Raw genomic sequence first — 7,762 nt, 5'->3', positions numbered from 1 at the left:
CACCAGTTATGTTTGTAAGGGGGAGAGTCAGGGAGTGCTCATGGAAGAGGAGTAGCTTTGCTCAGATTACCCCATGGGGAAATGCTTTCCCGGTATACAGCACAGCATATAGAGACTGGAAGGCTTAGAGGACATGCCTGCTGAATGAAGCTTAGGGCGAGAGTGCCAGAAAATGAGGTGGAGAGGCTGGCAAGAGCCACAGTATTCTGGACTTCATGTGCCAGGTGAAGGCAGTTGGATGTCAGTCTCTTGACCAATGTTTCCCAACACGGCTTCATACAAGCATCACTGGACAGCTTACTGAATCAGAATCTCTGGAGGGGAAGCCTAGGAATCTGTATTTTCATAGCACTTTGTAGTTGATTTTCATGTAGCCAATTTTGTCATGGGTCCCTGGACCAGGTTTGCAAATCACCATGAAATGAGTGAGAGAGAAATTCCTGAAAGGGTTTAAACAGGGAACCATCTGACACCTGTAGATTTAAAAAACCTACTGGTGATGCACAAAAGGGAGGGTGAATGTGGGTAGACATGAGGTTGGAGGAAGGGAACTAATAAGGATTTATTTTGTTCACTGTTGTGAGCACTGAGCACAATGCCTGTTACAGAGAGGTGCTCAAAAATAGTTAAATAGTTCCAGCTGATAGTTTCGGCTTTGTCCCTGATGAGTTGTTTCAAACCTCTCAGAGCCTCCATTTCCTCACCTCAGAGGTGGGAGAAATAACTTGTAATCCACAGGACTTCTGTGAGGATTAAATTAAATAACATATGTACATAATGCATGGCCAGTAGAGGACTAGTTTTTTTTTCTCTTCTTTCCATTATATTCATTAAAAATAGCTAGGGTTGGGTTGACCCAGTAGCATAGCAGTTCAGTGCTGTCAGATGGAACCTGATCCTATATGGCTGTTTGAATGCTGGCTCCGGCTCCTTGAAAAACGTGCTGGGTACGTATGTATCCATGTGTGTCCCAAACTCTGAAAGGCAGAGAAATGGAGGAAAAAGGATTACAGCATGACTGTGCTCCATTAGGAAGTGTCTTTTCTCTCTCTTTCTATGGTGAGCTCATGCACAATGAAAAATATGACAGGGATGCTTTCATGATCTCATTAATTCTGTTCTGATGATCTCTTGCTGTATGACAACTCACATTAAACTTAGAAGTATAAAACAATAGCCATTTTGTTATGCTTGTCGATTCTAGGGGTCAGGAGTTTAAGCAGCGCAGAGCAGTGATGGCTTTGTCTCTGTCTATGGTATCTGGCACCTCAGCTGGGAAGGCTAAATGACTGGAGGCTGGAACTATCTAGACCGCCCTGGCTGGGATGACTCAAAGGCTGGGTTCATATAGAACTGTCAGCTGCAGTATCCACTTAGGGCCTCTGCATGTCACTTGGGCTTCCTCACAGCATGGAGGTTTCAGGATATTTGAACCTACATATGGGACAGGACTTAAGAGTAAGTGTATGTAGGAATAAAGTGGAAACTGTGGAACTTCTGATGTTACAGTTTGTCTGTTCTGCCGTACTTTATAAGAGCAATCACAAGTCTGTACCCATTCAAGGTGACAATGGATAAACCTTACCTCTTACCAGAATAAATGTCAAAGAATCTGCACACGTATTTATTTTTATTTTTTTAAAAGTTTCTGCCATAGGACATATGAGCTTGCTGGAAAGACAGATTGTGAGAGGGAAAAGTGAGAATTTACCCACCCAGGGAAGATGGCCACACCGCAATCCCTTCTTTTCCCTTCTCCTCTTGGAATTTGGGCATACACACTCTTGTGCCTGGTGTGAGTTTTAAGCTACTGGGTCCAGGACTCGAACCACAGTTGGCCATATGGGAGTCCAGCGCCTTAACTACCACATCACCTGCTGGCCCCATCTATAGCCATATTTAAAAATCACTGCCTATTTATTTGAATGTTCTCCCACATTTCTTTTAAACACTTGATTGACTCTTTTGTAGTCTTTAAATAATTGTCCTTGTTTGCAGAAACCAAACAAGAAGGATATTTTAAAAAATTAATCAATTATTTAAACTGACACATAAAAATTGTGTTATTTTGTATATCATGATATTTCAAAATAAGTATATATTGTGGATTGATTAAATTGAGCTAATTAACATATGTATCACCTCTCTTTTTGTAATGGGAATATTTAAAATTTCTCTTAGTAATTTTCAGGATGTATTTTGCTTAACGTAATGTCCTATTGGTTCATCATTGGTTTCATAAATGACAGGATTACCTTCTTTTTAAAGGCTGAATGGTGCTCCATATGTAAATAGAACACATTTTCTTTATTCATTTATCTAACAGACACTTAGGTTGATGCTGTATCTTAGCTACTATAGACAATGCTGCAATAAACATAGGAGTGCAGATATCTCTTTGACATATTGATTTTCATTGCCTTTAGATATATGCCCAGAAGTGATATTTATGGATAAAATGGTAGTTCTATTTTTGATTTAAAAAATATTTGTTTAATTTTATTTATTATTAATATTTTTTAACTTGACCAGAGAGAGACAAAGAGAGAGGAAGGGAGAGAAAGTGAGAAATCAAGCCCCCAGGTCCAGGCCAGGTCCAGGACTCGAACTACAGTCAGCCATGTGGGAGTCTAGCACCTTGACTACCATGCCACCTGCCAGCTCCCTGTTTTTGAATTTTTTAAGGAAACTCAGTACTGATTCTATAATGGCTGTACTAATTTATATTTCCACTGACGGTGCGCAAGGGTTCCCTTTTCTCCATAACCTCACAAATACTTGCTATCTTTTGGTATATGATCCTTTCATGTAATAAATGTGTTATTACAATTCTATCCACTCGGCTTTTCTAATTTTCTCAGGTATGTTTAAAGCAAACTCAAACTTGGTATTACATTAGGCACTGTTTACAAACCTTCACTTCTTCCGGGATTCTTTATGAAGAGTGTAAATCACGTCTTACACTCTTCTAAGAGAAAGAAAGCAGATGAATGGAACTCTTTCTGAGATTTGCCAGGGACCGTGGCAGGAAGACTCATGATCTGTTTGGCCTCAGTTTCCCTAAGTGCTGGAGAAAGAGGATTTGGAATGAAATGGGAAGATCATTGTGTCTGCTTTAAGCTCATCACAGAAAAGTGGCTCACAGTTAATGACTTTTGTGACAACCTTATTCTTACAATCTAGTGGGGCCATATGTGTCCCACAGTGACAGATGGTCTCAATCTGCTGTTGCGATATAATGGCTTGTTTAGAGGCCCGGGGTGACTGTGCGACAAGTGCTGGTTGGACAGCTGTTTTACTTGCAACGAGCGCCTGGTCTGGCTGCTGAATGCAGGCAATAAACTCTAGGAGATGTACTTTCACTACATGGAAATAGTCACAGTTTGTCTGACAGGAGAACTGACTAATATATTTCTTCAAAAAATTTACCCGTTTCCTCCCCAAGAGCACTGGCTTAGAGGTTAGGAACCCTGAATTTTAATCTCATCTTCTTGCTAACAAGCTGTGTAACCATAGATGCATGATAAAAGTGCCCTGTGCTTCCATTTTCCAAATGGGTCTGAGTTAGATCATCTTTGAGGTCATCTGGTTTTTGCTTTTCTGAATCTTTGACTCCAAGTAGTGAACAACAACAACAAAAAAGTGAAATACTGATCGGTATTCATGAACTTGCCAAGTTTTATTCTAATTAATTTTCTTATTTAATGAGCATGGTGGCTCTAAGTGACCACAATCATTATTATTCACTGTTTCAAAGAGGAGGAAACTAAGTAACAGGTAGTCATATCACTTTCCTAAAGTCAAACATCTAGAATGAACAAAGCTGGGATTTGAACTGGCCCATGTTCCTTATCTTCATGCTATACTCTAAACCTGGGTGAGTTGGAATAGTAGGCACGTCTATACAGCATCAATATATAAATAAATAGGGCCAGCCTGTGGGCTAGTGGCAACAGACAGAGGCCATCCCTTAGCCTGGGATTAAGGTAGCTATCAGTTGAGTCTTGAACCCAGCGGCTTGATAAACATGCTGGGGACCTGTACTTACATGCCTGAAATTCTGAAAGAAGGGAGATGAGCAGGAGAAGGGATTGCAGTGTTTTTGTTTTCATGGGGACGGAGTGGGGTGGGTGCTTTCTTGCTTTCTTTCTCTTTCCAGTGAGCACAGATACCCTCGGGCAAATTAAAACAACAACAAAAACCATAAATAAACAGGTTGTGGCACCTTGGTTTCCTCTCCCCTGCTGCTATTGTCAGTGTGTCTATATTTGTAGGAACTCAGGACACATGCCCTCATCCATTTCAGGATACTACCACACTAACTGAAGACATGACTCTCCCATGGCACCAGATAAACCCTGGGGAGCCAGCCTGTGGGGGGGTTTCTTGATCAGAAGAGCCTGTTGAAGTGTAACAGTGGGTGGCACTTGGGTATGGCCTGTGCTAGGTGCAGGAGAATCCCCTTCCCTAGAAAAAAGGCAAAGGATTCATGATACACTGTTCATCTGTATCTCTGAGGCTTTAGTCACATGTACAGATCTGTCATCTTAAGTCTACTTGTCCACATTTCTAAAATCTCTCATTATATTAGTCTTGTGTTTCCTGGTCATATGAATTTCAAGACAGTGATCCCTTTTTATGAAGAATGACCTCATTCTCCTCATGGAAAAATTACTTTGGCATTTGAACAAATAAGAATTAAATTGAAACTCAAGCCATGTCTCTGATTGTGGTAAGCTTCTCCACCCAGCAGTGGGTGTTTCACTATGGACATTGAGCTACATTTTTTTCTCTCAGCTCAGGTTTATTTTAAGAATATAATATAAATATTGTTTAAATAAGGTGCTCTCTGCCAGGTGCAGGATGAAAAGCTTGATCAGGCTGTGAAAAGGAGACTAGATATTTTAGTTGATGTTGGGGTTAGCGTATAGGCTTCTAATTGCCAGCTAAATTTTCAGCTGGGAGTTGATTCTCAAGAAACTTCTACTTACTTATTTATTTATTTTTTTAAAGAAAGCTTGTGAATATTATCAAATGCTGCCATTTTTGGGTCCAGGAAAGAAGAGAGTATTACGGCTCCTACATGGTGCCAACACTTTTGTGTATTTGTTGATAATGTTACTTTGGTCACTTGTTCTCTCAGCTGGCATTATTAGGTTAGCCCCTCTTGTGTCTGGCATGGGGAGGACAGAAGACTCCTTAGGGCCTGCAGGGAGGAAAGGAGGGATTGACTTGGTGACAAGTTCTTTAGTACCTAGTCAGTATTACATAAAGCCTGCTTGCAGCTCTGAGGCAAGCAGGTGATCCCAGAAGCACATTTAAAGTGGAATAGAAAATTGAGCCTAGGAGGTGAGGCCAGTGTCTACAATTAGTGTGGTTTTAGTGAAGTCAGACCAGAGCGATATAGATTAACTTGACATTTTAGATTTAGATGATGGTTTTCTGTGGACAGCAGCTGGCACAGTGTAAATTAGTGAAGTATATCATTGTTGGTGTCTCATACCCACAGTTCATATTGTGGCTGTGATTATAGCATAGATCAGTTATACTGACATCTGGCCAGGTCAATAAAGTTGCTGTGCCGCATACACTGTCTATGGAATATTCAGTTTATGTGGGTGTTCTCTGACCTTCTATCATTCCATCATGATCACAATACTCTTGACAGTTTGGGTCAGGGAAGTCTGTTGTGGGAAAGTGGCATGGTAGATGTTTTGCAGCTGACTCTATCCACTAGATACCAGTATATTTCCCATTATGACCACCATAAATGTCTCCAGACAGTACCAAATGTCCCTGGTGAGCAAAATTACCCTCTTCCCTATCGGGAACACTGTGTCAAATTTACACTGACATACAGAATTGAAAATATCTATGAGTTTGTGCACGAGTATGTACACACACACACATACATAAACACACTGCTATGATCTGAATGCTTGTGATCCCTGAGATATTAATATGTTGAAATCTAATCACCAATGTGATAATATTAGGAAGTGGGGCCTTTGGGGAGGTGATTAGGACATGAAGGTGGAGCCTTTAGGCATGGGATTATGGGATTAGCACTCTTTTTTTTTTTTTTTTTTTTTTTTTTGAGAGGTTTTTGCTATAGAGCACGTGCCCTCGCCAGAAAGAGAGAGAGACAGAAAGTGAGAAATCACTCCCCCAGGAGGGATGGCCATGTCACAATCCCTTCTCCTCCATTCTCCTCTGGAGATCTTGGGCATGCATGCACATGCACCTGGTGTGAGTATAAGCTACCGGGTCCGGGACTCAAACCGCAGTCGGCTACATGGAAGTCCAGCGACATAGCCATTACGCCAACTGCTGGTTCCAGGAATTAGCACTCTTATGAAAGGGGTCTGATGGAGCTCATTTGCCTCATCTTTCATGAGAACACAGAGAGAAGGTGTCATCTATGAGCTGTTTTTTACCAGATACTGAATCTGCTGCCATTTGATCATGGACTTTCAGAACTATGTGAAATAATTTTTTTCAATTTAAAGTTTCTTTCTTTCTTTCTTCCATGAGTGAGTGAGTGAGAGACAGAGGGATAGAGAGTACCCCTAATAGGATCTTGATGCTGTGATACTCATCCTACTTCAGCCAGGCCTGTGTCATGGGTGTGTGGGTACCTGGTGTACTTAAGAAGGCCTCCAGACACTAACACAGACCTTCCCATGTGGGACAGTCACACAGAGTGTCATGTTTTACTCCTGTGCCACCATCTGCCTCTCAACTTCTATTGCTTTCTTATTGATTTTTTTTTTTTTTAAATTTTTGCCAGGGGATGTGTATGCTCTCCAGAGAGACAGAGAGAAAGAGGAAGAAAGTGGTAAAGAACCCTCTTGGAAGATGATCACACTACAATCACTACAATCTCTTCTCCAGTTCTTTCTCTTTTCAGTATTTTGAGCATGCATGCACATGCATCTAGCATATTTTACAAGCCACCAGCTCTGGGACTTGAATGCATAGTTGGCCACTTGGGATCCAACTGCCTCTACCATCAAGCCTCCAGTTAGCCTCCAATGTCTGTTGTTTATTTTTAGTTTATAGTGTTTTACAGAAGCAGCCATAATGAACTAAGACACATACCATTTTTCCTTCTAATACATAGAATTACTAGCAATCTCTTGTATGTGTGAGCTTTGCATAATAAAATGTCAACTCTGTTAACTCATTTGATAAAATTGCTTCCTCTCTTCCACTTAAAAACCTGATTCATGTCAAAGAATGGTGTGACAGCAGAAATGATTAATGGCAGATTCTAATTGGAGTTGAAGAGATGTTGTGAAACCAGAACTACAAGGCCTTCTCTGTTGAGTGAGGCAACTCATTGAGTGAAATATGAGAAAACTACACAAACATTTGTTCCATCAAGACATCCCTACTAAGAAGAATTATTGTTATGGCTTTGGAAGACATAGGAATAAGTTCAGTGGAGTGACCTATTTCATTTTATTTACTTCTTCTTCAAGCAAATTTCTATTTGTTTGGAATTTGTGGAGGAAGTGAGGACAGCAGAAAGGGCCCTCAAGAGGTGCTGTAGGAATAAGTGGAGGAGAAGATACTTATAGCTTGGTGCAAGTCATTAAATCATGGAACTGTAAGATGGAGCAAGACTTTAAAAGCCCAATCACCTAAGTCCTCATATTTTACTGCAACACATCATATCGTAGTCATGGGGACTATATATATATATATATACATATATATATATATATATATATATGTATATATATATATATATACAAAC

This window comes from Tupaia chinensis, unplaced genomic scaffold, assembly GCF_000334495.1.
Source record: "Tupaia chinensis unplaced genomic scaffold, TupChi_1.0 Scaffold000085_1, whole genome shotgun sequence".
In the NCBI taxonomy this organism is placed as follows: Eukaryota; Metazoa; Chordata; class Mammalia; order Scandentia; family Tupaiidae; genus Tupaia; species Tupaia belangeri.
This window is presented reverse-complemented; position numbering follows the sequence as displayed.